This window comes from Nicotiana attenuata, unplaced genomic scaffold, assembly GCF_001879085.1.
Source record: "Nicotiana attenuata strain UT unplaced genomic scaffold, NIATTr2, whole genome shotgun sequence".
NCBI lineage: Eukaryota > Viridiplantae > Streptophyta > Magnoliopsida > Solanales > Solanaceae > Nicotiana > Nicotiana attenuata.
The window spans coordinates 32397-49411 of NW_017672253.1; the positions used below are offsets into that span (position 1 = coordinate 32397).

At 41.1% G+C, this 17015-nt stretch overlaps 1 long non-coding RNA gene across 1 annotated transcript; it reads right to left on the reverse strand.

The window, feature by feature from the left end:
- Positions 1-427: 427 nt before the first annotated feature.
- LOC109212472 lies at positions 428-5184 on the reverse strand. Its single transcript, XR_002065860.1, has 3 exons — positions 4975-5184; positions 4537-4620; positions 428-735 (listed from the first exon to the last, which is right to left on the reverse strand). It is a non-coding gene; the product is annotated as an uncharacterized LOC109212472 (long non-coding RNA).
- Between the last annotated feature and the right edge of the window lie 11831 nt (positions 5185-17015).

Consider the following 17015-nt stretch of genomic DNA (forward strand, 5'->3'; position numbering starts at 1 on the left):
CGACTCAAAGGAAAATTAGGCTTCCTGAATTGTTTTTGCCCAGCCCAATCTCCCAGTGTTTGTTAATTCAACAGGTTTGAGAACCCTGGCCTGTAACAGGCCCAATTAAAGCTGAAACTACCGTAGAGGAATATGCAAACTCTTGTTTAATTACTTAAGGTTGCAATAGTTTAACACATCATTTTTGTACTATAGCTAATTGTTTCTTTACCTAAATCATCAATTAACATGAAACACTATGTAAGTAATAATCTGAGTCTTTTTCTTTTGACTTGAGCCTATTACACAAACGGATTGGCCAAATTATATCAAAACAATAATGACTGACTAATATGGGTATACACACTATTTTTATACTAACAGGCATGCTGTCCAAGTCAAATTCAGCTTTTACACTTATGCTTTCCAAATCTAATTCAACGGATTATTAATCACGAACGGAAATCTGGAATGTTGTTGCGTAAAATCAAAATCTAAACTAATCACCAAACGAAACATACTAAGCTAATGACTAATTTACAATCCAACACAAACCACTAGTCTTATGACAGTCCAAATCAGTTTTCAACAGTCCTGATTATACAGTACACAGTTCAGAAATGTAGTAATTGCAAAATGAAAAAAAAACTACTTTAACACTACAACAGAACCATCAGAACAATTAGCAACAAATGAGATTGCAACTTCATTTCATTTTTTTCAGCTGGTAATCTACACGAGTTTCAGAACATGTACCTGGAATCAAAGTACAATAAGATGAAGGAGAATCAGTAGCAAATAGCAAAGCGGCAGCTCATATACAGTCCAGCAAATACCAGAATCAGTCCGGAATCGAAATGTGAAAACACGGTTCCAATAATCCACAAAACAGACTTGAATAAACCAAAATGATTTGAAATTAAACCCAGGAGATTATTTTTGAACTTCAGCAAATAGAAACAACCCAGAACACACTCGTTTGACCTCAAATTTATGCAAAATTGGACTAGAACTCAAAACTAACTTCAAACAAAGCAATGTAACAGTGTTTTTGGATTTTTACTGGATTTTTGTGTGGTTTTTTTTTTTTTTGATTTTTTGCAGGAATTAAGATCTAGAAGAAAATTTAAACTACAGAATTCAGATTTTTTTGATTTTTTTTTTGAATTTGAAATTCAAATTTGAGAATCAGATCTGCAGAGATGTTTTTTGGGGGGGAAATTAAGAGCTGAAAGTCTTTTGGTAATTTTCAGAGGTGTCAAAACTTGTGAATGAAGGCAGAATACATGCCTTTTATAGGCAAACATTAGGGCAACTTTCAAATTTTTCCTTTACACCTTAGTCCCTTATTAATTTTCAAATTTTAACTACTTAAACCCCTCATTTTATGCCTTGTTGGCCAAGTAACACTACTAACTTTCCGCATTTCAAATTAAAACCCCATCTAGAAGGTTCTAGGGAATTCTATTTCTACTTTAAAATACTTAAAATACCCTTGAACTATTTTTCAAATCACTAACCCATATCACACTAACCCTGACCCTATTACCTTGGTCAAGACTGACTATGGTTTAACAAAACACATGCTGGATTAAACTACTATATCCGAACAATTCCAATTATACTAAAAGAAGACCTAAAATTGAACTAAGAGTCTAATTATCCTATTTTAGGTATTAAAATCAAAATCAACTATAAATTGAACCTGAACAACCAGAATTAGTTCTAATATCAATCAAGCCAAAGTTAAGAATTAAACAACTTAAAAAAGCAGAATCATGTAAAACAATGAAACGAACATAGAATTATGTGACCACAATCAAACAAACAATCAAGCATACAATAAGAACAAGATTAAACTACATGACTGTAATATAAAAATCAGAACCCTAAATCAAGCACAAAAGTAAATAAAATGATGAAGGTAAGCATTCTGGGACATGACGAGAGAAGGAGACGAGTATGAACAAAAGAAAAATGAATAGAAAAGAAAAGAACAAAAAACGAGAAACAAAGAAAAATACCTAATGAGATTGAACCTGGAATGACTTTGCATAGACTGATGGACCTCAAAATGAGTCAAAATCCATGCCAATCTCTCATTCTTACATAGAATAGTCGATTAGCATGGGTTTTGACCCATTACCGGCCCAGGAAAATATTTTGACTCAGATTCCGGCATTGACCCGATTTCGATTGGAAATTTGAAGTGCTCCAGGGGTGTTTGAAGGAGGATGAGTAAGGATTTGGGAAGAGGGAAGTGAGGAGAGTCTGGGGTGTGATTTTGGGGAGGTTTGGGAGGCAGCGGCGCCGTACACGGCGGAGGCGGCGCTAGGGTTTCTCTTATTCGAAGGATTCGAGGGGGATTTGAGGGAAACTAGGCTTGGATTCGTAATGAGGAGGATGAAGGGAAGTAGGGGTGTATTTTTGGTGGCCATTGGGTGATCGCCGCCGGCGGAGACGATTTTCGGCCGGCGGCGACGGCGGAGGGTGGCGGCGAGGCGGAGGTACGAGGAAGGGGATCTTTGGTCTCTAGGGTTTCAAATATTTCATACAGTTTTATTTAATTGTCACGATTGAACCATGGCCGTTGGATTAGGGTATATGGACGGCTCAGATTTCTCGGCGCCAAACGACGCCGTTTAGAAATAAAGGGGGGCAGGCCGGGTCTGGGGTTGTTGGGCTAGGCATTTGGTCCGATTTGGTTGGGTTTCAAGGGTATTGGGCTAGGATATTCGTTAAAATGGCCCAAACATGGCCAGCCTTCTCATTTAATCCCTTTTTTTTTGTGTATTTTACTTACATATATGTTATTTATTATTTTTTTTTTGAATTTTCTGATTTTATTGTGTAAAATAAAAGACCCAAATTAAATCCACTAATTAACTAATTCCTAATTTAAGAGAAAACTAAATCAAAAATGTAAAAATGCAAAGTTTAAGATTGTAAAAAGACTATTTTGTTATTTTTCTTTTATTTCCAATGATGTTTAATTAATGTAAAAATCTAGAATTAGGTCCTAAATGCAAGTATGCTATTTTTGTAATTCTCATTTTTTATGACACCTAAAAATGCACACAAAATGCAAACAAAACACAAAATCATGCAATTAATTCCTAAAAATTCAAATACTAAAAGAAAAATTCTAATTCAAATGAATTCTATACGAGTAATTTAAGCGTGGCAAAAATTACGTGCTCACATGCATATGCCAAACAAAGAAAGAGAAAAGCAATAAATTAGAAAGAGAGAAGTTGGAAATGGACTTGGACAAAATTTACAGCAAGATTATGAACTCTACTAAGACAAATTTTTTTTAAAAAAAATTAACAAGCAACATAATCCTTCATACTCAGAAAAACATGATTTTCAACTTCCATATTAAGTCATAAAATTAGATATTAAAGTCCTTGTAGCATGCTCTTTTAAAAAAAAAAGAATGACGAAGTAGCAGCAGACTTTTCTAAGACAAATAATACGTATGGTATCATTTAACGCACAATAACACATGCTTTCCTACTTTATTTCAAGTATTAGGACCAAATACTAAAGTATTCTAATGGCACACTCCATAGTAACAGTAATAAAAAGGGAAATCATTTGAAAGGTTCATAAATGTCAAATTTTTGCACTTAGTTAAGAACAAACTTCTCTTAAGCGCACATACAAGAATTTTTAATAATGGCAGGTGGTTTCAATAAACTTCAAGTCCTTTGCACGTGATATTTTAGCCTTCCTAAATATTATTTTTTCTACCATCTGAGAGTACAATTTCAGTCTACAATGCACTGTTTAAGCATTAACTAGTCCTAACTTTATAATAAATCTATGTTATTTTCAGCTAGAAAAACTTAACTACTGAAGCAAACATAAATACAGAGCTATCTAGCAAAATAACTTTAGATATTCACTGGTTTAAAATGGTCAAGATAGTTTATTAAATTCTTTTCATACACATAGCATAAATCTATAGCTATAAATATAGTTCTTTACTCACAAAAGAAGAAATATTTTAAATATGGAGTATTCTTCAAATGTTCATCTTAAGGCAGTGGCTTCTATACATGTAGTATCTATATAAAAGGTCTTAAATCTTATTATTTTTAGAAACAAACTCTGTGAAGCAAACCACTTTTAAAACTTATTACTAAATATGAAAACATTCAATCTAAACAACCAAATAATTAATTCCTAACAATATGTTTTCTATGGTATTTACACTAAAACATAAAACTTGGGATATATTTTGAAAATGAGAGTGCAGACACCGTAACTTTAAATATATGGAGTGAAGTGCAACATTTTGACAGAAGAAAGTAGGGAATTGTAATATACTAAAAAATAAAAAGCCATTTCATCAATTACTAATGAGTTAATTGCAGAAGCCTATTCACGCTTAATTGAACTCTTATTTCGATTTAACCAAATACCTATAACTTCATGGCTTCTACAGAAAATTCACGATTTTAACAAGCAACCATTAAAACTCATACAAAAGAATGTACAACCATTTTAAATCTTCAAAGACAAAGCGAGAACAAAAATTTCAGCACTGACCTTTTGCGATGCAGCGAACTTGGGCGCGTCGAATAGATCTATAGACTCTGGCTTCGAACTAGAACTTGAGCTTACAACCGCAAACTTTATAATTTCCGGAAAACAAAGTGCATAGAAAAATTCCTCTGTTATAGCAAGGTGTAACAGAGGCGACACAACTAAGAATTTAAGAGTATTTAGAAGAATAAAATTGTTTGAAGATGACTCCAAAAGTTACTCTAAATTATTACCAAACATAGGTATTTATAGAAGAATTATTAGGGCTTTTCTAGTGTTAATTTGGGCGGGATTCTTGAAGGATTCGGATTTCAAATTGCTAAAGAACCATTTCAAATCGCGTGTAGTAAGAAAACAAAGAAGATATCGGCAGAGGGAGCAGAGATTCGGTTGCCAAAATTGTGAAATCTTGGAGGAAACAAAAAGAAAATCCTTTTTTACCTTTGTCAACTTCATTGTAAATGGCAAATGAATTTGAACTCTTCAATCAAATTGCTTTGAGTTTGCAGAAAATTTCCTTGGAATGGCCACAAAAATTTTTGATTATAAGATGTGGGAGTAAAATTTTCTAAGAAAATAGAAGGAGCCAAAGTTCTTTTGCCATGGCAGAGAAAAGAAATGCTGTTTTTCTTTGAAAGACGGAAAGAGATGGAACCCTAGTTAAATTTGATTTTAATATTAGAAAGAAATCCAACCGTTGGATTAGATGCATCTAATGGTTGAGATTAATCCCGATATAAGTAAATAAGGTATAATAAAATAAATAAAGCAAGCATTTATTTGGAGTTCTCTAGAAGATAGAAGAAATGATCTTGACCATTAATTTAAAATGGACTAGATCTGATGAATCCATGTGGCAACGTATGGAGTCAAAGTGTGAAGGGATGAGGAGAGAATGTGCTAGGCGTGTGTTGGTCAAGGGATTTGGACCGTTGGTGCCTATGTGGCGTTGATATGGAGGCTCATGTGGCGCTTATGTGGAGTCCATGTAGAAGAAAGAGTTAGGCAGATGGGCTGGCGGATATGGGCTATTTTATGGGCTTGTTTTGATCTGATTTTTCTTCTTTTGGGTCAAGAAATCTTGAATATGTATTTTTAAAAATAAAAGCTCTCTTTGAATAACAATTGGACTTTGCTAAGATGACCGAATTTGCATTTAAACGTCCCTTTCTCTTAGATAAATATTATTATACTTCCATAATTATAATAATTTATAATAAAATTTATTACATTATATTGCTATAAAAATTAACATTTAGTATGTATGCATCTATATAGAATAGGAAATAGAGAAATAAATTATAATTGCCAAATAATGCTTGTATTAATTATTACGATGCATTAGCATTAAATAATAATATGATATTGATTAAGTAACTAAAATAATAATAAAGATATAATTACAATAAATAAATATGCTAAATTATATTAAGGATAATAATTATATTTTATTTTAAAAATCTTGAGGCTAGAAAAAATATAACAAATGTTATGGATACAAATATGTAAAATATACTTAGTAAATTATTAAGAATTAGGAAGTATTGTCACGACCCAAATTCCACTAAAGGTCGTGATGGCGCCGGACACCACTGTCAGGCAAGCCAACCCAAAATACTTAATTAAATTCTCATTTTAATACTCTTGAAAACTATGACCTTTCTTCAAATTTACCAATTTAAGAAGATAATTGCTACAAGTCAAATTAAATAATAAGCAATTAATACAAAATACTTCGTAACCATCCCAGAACCCGGTGTGACAAGTGCATGAGCAATTTCTAAGAAAAATCGAATAAAGTACAACAGCTGTCCGGAATACAATTGGACAGAAAATAAATAGAATCTTGAGAAGACTATACTAGCTGCGGGTCGCCTCGAGGAAATACAGCTCACCTAGTCTGCGTGTCAACCATGCTGCTACGCCTGCTAAGCCATTAGTGGCGCATGTGCCTGTGCAACAGAAATGCACAGAAGTGTAATATGAGTATAAAAACAACGTGTACTCCGTAAGTATCCCGCCTAATCTCGAAGAAGTAGAGACAAGATGGCAACTTCGACACTTACTAAAGGTCCAGTAATATTATTATTGATGCAATGACTCACAGATTTATTAAGAACTACAGTAGATTCAAGTAAATACTAAACAGGTAAAAGTTCCTTTTTATTAAAAGTCTCTGGATTCATAATCCATTAATTAACAAATTTTCTCAAGTCGGGAGAACAGATATTAGTATCAACAAATATCAAAGCAAGCAATACAAGCATGTGCAACTCATGCCGAGGTCGTACGGCCCGATCCAACAATATTTAAAATGTGCACTGCCGAGGGTCGAGTGGCCCGAACCATAGATGCATCTATTACCCCGCTCGCGAATCATACATGCGAGCGGTCAAATATAAATAAACACGACAATCAGTCAATCCTGAATTTATCAGGGAACAATTATCCAAGGAAAAGCCAAATTCTCTTTTAACAATTCAAGAAAATGGAGTTTAATATTCTTAGAAATTCATTTACCAATTCGATGGGATTTAAGAAATTCAATTGTCAATAAGATCCCAGATATTCCAAGTATAGCATGCCTTTTATGTCCTAAACTACCCGAACTTACACATATTAGTAGCTACGCACGGACTCTCGTCACCTCGTGCGTACGTAACCCTCACAAATAGGAGCACACAACCAATTATTTCACCTATGGGGACAATTCCCTCTTACAAGGTTAGAAAGGAGACTCACCTCGCTCCGAAGATCCATAACCGGCATTCCACGCCCTTCCGAAGACTTGAATCGTTGCTAAATACTCCCAAAACTAGCCAATGATTATGCAAATTCATTAATATACGATAAAATACTCATATTAGTCCAATTTATAACAATTCCTAACCCCGGTCGAAAGGTTGACAAAAACGCCTTCGGGCCCACGTGCCCGGATTCCGAATTTTTTTGAAGATTAAGCTTACCCATGAATCCATGAACTCAAATATATGATTTTCTCTTAATTCCATACACAAAATTATTGTCAAATTCCAAGAATATAAATTTTCTAGGTTTTCCCTCAAACCCCAAGTTTTCTACGAATTTCCATGTCCAAATCCGTATATAATAATGTATTTAACTCAAAACTAACATAAATTACTTACCTCATGCTTGGTGGTGAAAATGACACCTCAAAGTTGCTCCAAATCGGCTCCAATGGAAGAAAATGGGGTTGAAATAAACCCAACCCCCGATTTAAAAGAACCTCACTACCTCCAGCATTTCCGTATCTGCGGTCAGGGGACCGCATCTGCGGTCGCGCATCTGCGAGAAATGGGCCGCATCTGCAAAATTGGGCCAAAGAGCTGGGACCGCATCTGCGGTCTCCAGGCCGCATCTGTGGAGCCGCTTCTGCGGCTTGGGAGCCGCATCTGCGGTTCCTGGCCTGACCTGCCCTGGGCCGCTTATGCGATGGGAGGACCGCATTTGCGGTCTCGCACCTGCGGTCCACCAACCGCAGGTGCGGTTATGAACAAAGCAGCAGCTTCAGCACTTCTCAAAATTTCATTTTCGATCCGTTAACCATCCGGAATCCACCCGAGGCCCCCGGGACCCTATCCAATCATACCAACCAGTCCCAAAACATATTACGGACTTGCTCGAGTCCTCAAATCGTATCAAACAATGCCAAAGCCACGAATCGACCTCCAATCCAAACTTTATGAACTTTAGAATCTCAAACTTCTACTTTCGATGTTTAAACCTATCAAATCACGTCCGATTGACTTCAAATTTTGCGCACAAGTCATATTCGACATTACGGACCTACTCCAACATCCGGAATCGGATTCCGACCCCGATATCAAAAAGTCCACCTCAGGTCAAACTTGTCAAAAACCTTCAAATTTCTATCTTTAGCCAAATGACTCCAAAATGCTCCACGGACATCCGAATTCACTTCCGATCGCGCTCCCAACTCCAGAATCACCATGGAAGCTACTCCCAGATTTGAATTCCCAAACGGACATCCGTAACACTGAAATGCACTGCAACCCAAACCTATGAAATTTCTTCCAAAATGCTAACCTCCAAAATAGGCTCCAAAACGCTCCCGGGTCATCCAAACCCCGATCCGGGCATCCGCCCAAGTCCGAAATCCTCATACGAACCTATTAGAACCTTCGAATCCCGATTCCGATGTCGTTTACTCAAAAATCCAATCCTAGTTGATTCTTTCAACTTAAAGCTTCTGAAATGAAAATTCTCCTTCCGAATCAACCCCGAACTTCCCGAAATTCAATTCTGACCATGCGTACAAGTCGTAATGCCTGAATTGAAGCTGCTCATGGCCTTGAACTGCTGAACGGTGTGCTAGGGCTCAAAATGACCGATCGGGTCATTACATTATCTCCCACTTAAACATATGTTCGTCCTTGAACGTGCTAGGAACTGTGCTGGGGTTGTCTGGAATCACTGCTTAATACCTCGTTCACCTACCCGTGCTACCACAACTTAGTTGGGCATATCAGCTCGATCAAATCTAAAGATAACCTCTTTCATTTAGGCAAATAAGCCTTGGAGCCCAATTCCGTCATCCGGAATTCTCTGCCAGGCCTGTCCCAACATACGCTCACTGTATCAATAACTACACGCAGCACCAAAACATGACTGTGTATCTTAGCTGAATTCACGTCTTGCACCACTTTACTCACAGGACCACAATAATATTCTCTGATCGAATAAATCGAAATTCCATTAATCTGATGCTCCCATTGCACCTCACGACCTACATAGGTCTTGCTCTAGCTCTTACAATACCGCCAAGACGGAAGAGGTGTGTAGAAATTCATAACCAACTGTCGAACCAACAATTCATTGGGTCTATACTCCTGTCAAGAACCATCACCTCTTTCTGAACCAAATAACCTTATCTTACCCTGTACTAACTGCTCAGGCAACAAGTCACCCCTGACATGACCAAAAGTCTCATGTGATGCCACAACGTGCCAATAGGCAACCATCTCGAGCGCGACACATAAGGAAAATGAACTCTGGAAGGGACTACTCAAATCACGTAACTAATATGAAATTTTTCTCAGAAAATGGAGAAACAAAACACATAGAATAGAATATAGGGGACTATAATTATCATCTCACTTTTGCGGCGTGCAACCCGATCCGCACATAAAACTAACATAAGGAGATACACGTCGAGCTGAATTTGCTCATTACAACAAGATATCGTATATCGGTCACAAGCACGCTAAGTGCATAATACCATCCCTGAGGGGACATATAGTGCCATAAGCTACAAACTCGAGCACAACTGCGGTGCGATATACGATCTGAATCTTAAGAGACATTTTGCTCATATAACATCACTCTACGCGGAACCTTGACACATAAGCAATTTCCCAAGCCATCTCACAACTCACAAGGCGCAATATATTATTGCATGAAATAACTGACGACGGAATAACACCCTGACCGCCCTTCCATAAGGAGCGAATTACTGAAATGGACACATTTGGCATGATATAGAGCCCGTATTCACATTTCAATCCCTCCACAGCTCTCAAGATGGTTCTGATCGCACCGAACTAGGCTAATAACCTTTCAGAGGTCCATATATACTCCCATGCTCCTCATAACGCATAAGGACAACCATCATAACCATAGTAATCCTCCACAGTCCACAACCCAAATAACCGTGTGCCCTCCAGGCATAAATTCTTAATTTAACGACATCACTACAATTTCATACTTGATTTAACCCTTCAACCGATCAAGTGACTACATGACACACTAATACGACCTTTTCGTGGGCACGCTCCCAAAACTTTCCGTAGCAGATAACAGATCTGTACATCCAACTCACCGGCCGCGCTAACGCTAAAAGCGATCAAGAATTCTTAACCGGGATGCAAAGCCCTTTATTCCACCAACACCGATCTCAGGTGACGCTGAAGACATACCAACTTACTTTAAACATCGAAACTACTTCCCTGCTCATCCGAGCTCGTGACATTCTCGTCAACACCGAACCGTAACCTTGATCCTTACTTCAAATTCCATACCACTCACTGCGCCTAACACGCCAAAATACGATCGGACACGATTTTTATCATAACTCCGGAACCACTAATAATTTAACACTTCATCATATAAAAACTGTTCACTTAACTCACTTCAGGAGAACCATTGCGACACACAGGTGAATTCTCATAACCGTAGAATACGCCAAATCTCTAAGTAGTGGTCTTAAGCCACCATAGCCCTTCCGGGACCCGCCTACACATGATAGGACATAACAGTAGAATACTTCTGAATAACATCAATTACGACGGCCGACAAGCCTCACATGTACCTGTAACGACCCGGCCGGTCGTTTTTGGAATTTACGCCCCAATCCCCCATTAACTGCTTTCCCTAAGTTCATTTCTGCTATTTTGGTTTGCCGGGACATTCGGTATTAGGATTCGGAGTGTTTTGGGACACTTAGTCCCTAAATGAGAGTTTAAGAGTTGAAAAATGGTCCGTATTCGGAACAGTGTGAAGACGACCTCGGAATGGAAATTCGATGGTTCCATTAGCTCCGTTAGGTGATTTCGGGATTGGGAGCGTGTTCGGAATGTTATTTGGAGGTCCGTAGCTCATTTAGGCTTGAAATGCCGAAGTTTGGATTTTTGAAGTTTCCGGTCCGATAGTGAGTTTTTGATCCGAGGGTTGGATTTGAATTCCGGAAGTTGCTGTAGCTCCGTCATGTCATTTGGGATGTGTGTGCAAAATTTCAGGTCATTCGGACGAGGTTTGGTTATGTTTTTGATCGAAAGCGTATTTGTTTAGAATTTGAAGTTCTTAGGCTTGAATCCTTGATTTAATGGGGTTTCCGGTGTTGTTTGAGGTTTTTTGAGGATTGGTGCAAGTTCGAATAAGGTATTAGGTGGTATTGGTGCTTTTGGTTGAGGCCCCGAGGGCCTCGGGATGATTTCGGGTGGTTAACGGGGAAATTTTCTAAGTTGTTGCAGCTGGTATGTTTTCCCTTCTGGTATTTTCGCTTCTGCGGTTTGGGAACCGCAGAAGCGGAGCCGCAGAAGTGGCTTCCTCATCGCAGAAGCGATTTTTTTGGCTTCCCCTCAGAGACCGCAGAAGCGGTCATCTTTCCGCAAAAGCGAAACCGCTGGAGCGGTTATGTGTCCGCAAAAGCGGCATTTCCCCCTTTAATGAGAAACCGCAGAAGTGGTTATTTTGCCGCTTAAGCGGGACCACAGAAGTGGTCCCTTGTCCGCAGAAGCGGAAATGTCTGGGCAGAAATAGGAAATTTCGAGGGTTTAATTTCATAAGTTTGAAAATCAATTTTGAGCTCGGGCAAGGGCGATTCTGAGAGGATTTTGGAGAGGAGATTATTGGGTAACATTTCTATGATCCTTTCTAATTATATTCGATCATTTAGTAGTTAAATCCACCTTTTAAATTCGAATTAAGGATCAAAAATGGAAGAATTTGGGTGAAAGTTCATTGACTAAACTATTGAGTTTTGAGGGAGCATTCGACCTCCGATTTCTGAGATTTTTATATGGTTAGACTCGTGAGAGTACGAGGTTTCTGAAAATGTGAAAATTATTCGGTTCCGAGACGTTGGCCTGAGGGGCGTTTTGGTCATTTCACCTATTTTCGCGCCTTAGCTTTAATTTCAATAGTGGAATCAGTTGTTTGCAATATTATTTATGATTTGTAATTTAATTGAATAGATTTGGGCCATTTGGAGTCGGATACTCGTGGCAAGGGCATCGTTCCCTAGTTGACTTCGCACCGGTTCGAGGTAAGTGGCTTGCCTAACCTTGTGTGGGGGACTTCGTCCCTTAGGATGTGATAATTGGTAATTGAATGCCTTGTACGTGAGGTGACGAGCGCGTACTTGAGCAAATTGTTGAAACCCGGATTTTTACTTAAATACTTGATTTGGATTCTCTTTCATATTTGCCTTACTTTACTTGCTTTTATAGCCTGTGCTAGCGTAGAAGAGCATGTTTAATTGATCCACGCTGCCTATTTGTTTAAATTGTCTTAACTGTGATTACGTGGAGCATGTTAGGCCAGTATTATTTGATGCCTTGTATTGTTGTACTTAAATTTCTGAATAATTCGTTGATGTTGGTTGCGCATTTATATTGGGACTACGGATGCGGATTCCGGGAGTTTCCCCCTTGATTGTTTACTTTGGGACTACGGGTTTGATTCCCGGGAGATCCCCCTGTACTTTTATTTTGGGACTACGGGACGGTATCCCGGGAGATTCCCCTGCACTTTTATTTTGGGACTACGGGACGGTATCCCGGGAGATCCCCCTGCACACTGATGATTGGATTACTGGACGGTATCCCGGGAGATCTTTTGATATCGATATGAGATTTGGACTACGGGACGGTATCCCGAAAGTTCCATTGGACAGTTGAAAAAGGGCTACAGGACGGTATCCTGGGAGACCCCCGTCGGTATTTCTTGTAATTTTGCTGTATTTACTCTGTGTTTCTGTTTTGTCTTGCAGTTCTATATTTCATTGATCTGTCTTATCACATCGCTGTGTTCATTAGTTTTCTTCAGACTTCGATACTGTTAATATCTGGCTATTTTATTGTTTCTGTCTCAGTAGGGCCCTGACCTTTTCCTCGTCACTACCCAACTGAGGTTAGGCTTGGCACTTACTGAGTACCGCTGTGGTGTACTCACGCCTCTTCTGCGCATGTTTTTCATGTGCAGATCCAGGTGCTTCTGAGCAGGCGTACCGCCAGTAGCTGTCAGGGAGCGTATTGGGGACTTGAGGTATACATCTGCTACGTCCGCAGATCCGCAAAGTCTCCTTCTCATTTTATCCATAGTTGTTAGATGTTATTTCGATCCCTCTTTGTATTAGACTATTCTGGTGACTAGAGCAGTGTAAGATTTCTTATAGCCTGTGTTGCCCGTAGGTTTCCGGGTCTTGGAGGTTATTTCAGTATTTTGTATTAAAGTGTATGTGCCAGGCGGCAACTGTATACATTACTCATGTTATTTAGCTTCGAATATAAATTTCGCAAATGTTGTTACTTCCGCAATGTGTTAGGCTTACCTAGTCGTGAAGACTAGGTGCTGTCATGACGTGTTCACAATTGGCGAACTAGGGTCTTGACAAGTTGGTATCAGAGCTCTAGGTTCACAGGAGTCACGGAACACAGGCCGGTTTATTAGAGTCTCGCTGATCGGTACGGAGACGTCTGTACTTATCTACGAGAGGCTATGTAACTGTTTAGGAAAAATCTTCACTTCATTTGGATTCCTTGTCGTGCGATATTTTTGACATCAATTCTAAACTTCTGTCTTCTATTCTCTCACAGATGGTGAGCACACGCGCTACTTGAGATGATCAGGCACCCGCGCCCCCTGCTGCCGCCGCCAGAGGCCGGGGCCGGGGTAGAGGTCGAGGACGCGCACGTGGTGCAGCCAGAGCACCTGTGCGAGCTGTCGCCGAGGTACCCAGCAGATCCGGCTAGAGCCCAGGCACCTGGCACACCTACTACTGCCACTACTACTCCAGCGCTCCAGGAGACTTTGGCTCAGTTCATGAGCATGTACACCACCTTGGCTCAGGCGGGGTTGCTTCCCCTCGCTCCAGCCACATCCCAGGCCGGGGGAGGAGCACAGACTCCCGCCGTACGCACTCCTGAGCAGCGAGTGCAGGTTGAGCAGGTTCCCGAGATTATTTCCCCACCGCCTGCAGCGCCAGTTCAGCCCGAGGATGGGTCAGCTGCTTCAGAGGACGAGCAGCGGAGACTTGAGAGGTTTAAGAAATATGATCCCCCAGTGTTCAGTGGCTTAGCATCAGACGATGCCTTGGGATTTCTCGAGGGGTGTCATCGTATTCTTCGCACTATGGGCATAGTGGAGTCCAGCGGGGTTTCTTTCATTGCCTTTCAGATTCGGGGAGCTGCCTATGATTGGTGGCGCACTTATGAGTTAGACAGTCCAGTCGAGGCTGCTTCACTGACTTGGACCCAGTTCTCGGACATGTTTTATGAGAGAGTTTGTTCCCCAGAGCCTCAGAGATTCATGGCGCGCAGAGTTTGAGCACTTGCGCTAGGGTGCTATGACAGTTTCAGAGTATGCCATCCGTTATACCAGGCTGGCCAGGCATGCACCGGCTTTGGTTGTTACAGTTCGGGAGAGAGTGCGAAGGTTTATCGAGGGTCTTATTCCGCCCATCCGGTCCAGCATGGCCCGAGAGTTAGAGATGGATATTCCCTACCAGCAGGTAGTGAGCATTGCTAGACGGATTGAGGGTATGCTCGCCAGGGAGCGAGGGGAGAGGGAGGCCAAGAGGTCTCGAGAGTCGGGTCATTACTCTGGTGGCCGTACTTCATCAGCCGGACGTTATGGTAGGGGTTATTCTGGTCGCCCTGTTCATTCAGCCTTGCCAGCAGCCGGTAGTACTCCAGCTCTACCAGCACCTCAGGAGCCTTATTATGCGCCTCCAGTTTCTAGCGCGCCTCCTGCGCGGGGTACCTCCAGAGGTCAGTCCAACGGACCTAGCTCCAGTCAGTCACAGCCACCACGTCCTCCCAGAGCTTGCTTCGAGTGTGGTGATACACGTCACTTGGTTAGGGACTGCCCCAGACTTGGTAGGGGTGCATCTTCACAGACTGCTCAGCCACAACGTGCTCCTCAGAGTTCTCAGGCCATGATCACAGCTCCAGCGGCTACCCCACCTGCTCAGCCGGCTAGGGGCGGAGGTCGGGGAGATAGAAGTCGCCCTCAAGAGAGGGGCCGGGCCAGATATTATGTTATTCCTGCTCGTACTGAGGCTGTTGCCTCCAACTCCGTCATTACAGGTATTATTCTGGTTTGTCACATAGAGGCATCGGTCCTATTCGATCCGGGCTCTACTTACTCTTATGTGTCTTCTTACTTTGCTCCGCATTTGGGTGTGCCTCGGGATTCTTTGAGTGCTCCCGTTTATGTTTCTACTCCTGTGGGAGATTCCCTTGTTGTGAACCGCGTTTATCGGTCATGTTTGGTTACTATTCGTGGTTTTGAGACCAGAGCAGACTTATTATTACTCGGTATGGTGGATTTTGACATTATTTTGGGCATGGATTGGTTGTCGCCCCATTTTGCTATTCTTGATTGTCATGCCAAGACCGTGACGCTGGCCTTGCCAGGTATTTCGCGTGTTGAGTGGAGTGGTACCTTAGATCATACTCCCAGTAGAGTTATCTCTTTTCTTAAAGCTCAGCGCATGGTTGAGAAGGGGTGTGCCGCGTATTTGGCTTATGTGAGAGATGTTAGTGTTGATACCCCTTCTGTTGATTCTGTTCCAGTGGTACGGGATTATCCCGATGTATTTCCAGCTGATCTTCCGGGCATGCCGCCTGATAGAGACATTGATTTCGGCATTGATCTGTTGCCGGGCACTCAGCCCATTTCCATTCCTCCGTATCGTATGGCTCCTCTTGAGTTGAAGGAGTTGAAGGATCAGTTACAGGAATTGCTTGGTAAGGGTTTCATTCGACCCAGTGTTTCACCGTGGGGTGCTCCTGTTTTGTTCGTGAAGAAGAAGGATGGCTCCATGCGCATGTGTATTGATTACCGCCAGCTGAACAAGGTTACGGTGAAGAACCGTTATCCTTTGCCTCGCATTGATGATCTGTTTGACCAGCTTCAGGGCGCACATGTGTTCTCTAAGATTGACTTGCGCTCAGGGTACCATCAGTTGAAGATTCGGGAGCCAGATATCCCGAAGACTACCTTCAGGACTCGATATGGCCATTACGAGTTCCTCGTCATGTCTTTTGGGCTGACTAATGCCCCGGCAGCTTTTATGCATTTGATGCACAGTGTGTTCAGGCCATATCTTGACTCGTTCGTGATTGTTTTTATTGATGATATTCTGGTGTATTCCCGGAGTCGGGAAGATCATGAGCAGCATCTGAGGACCGTGCTACAGACCTTGAGGGAGAAAAAGTTATATGCAAAGTTCTCAAAATGTGAGTTTTGGCTGAGTTCTGTGGCATTCTTAGGCCATGTGATTTCTAGTGAGGGTATTCGGGTGGATCCGAGGAAGGTAGAGGCCATGCAGAGTTGGCCCAGGCCGTCCTCAGCTACTGAGATTCGCAGTTTCCTTGGCTTGGCGGGTTACTACCGTCGTTTCGTGGGGGGATTTTCATTGATTGTTGCCCCTATGACTAGATTGACCCAGAAGGGTGCCCCATTTCAGTGGACAGAGGAGTGTGAGGCGAGCTTTCAAAAGCTCAAGACAGCTTTGACTACAGCCCCTATCTTGATGTTGCCTACCGGTTCGGGGTCTTATACTGTCTATTGTGACGCCTCGAGAGTTGGCCTTGGAGCAGTGTTGATGCAGGACTGTAGGGTGATTGCCTACGCGTCCAGATAGTTGAGGGTACATGAAAAGAATTACCCTGTTCACGACCTTGAGTTAGCTGCCATTGTTCATGCCTTGAAGATCT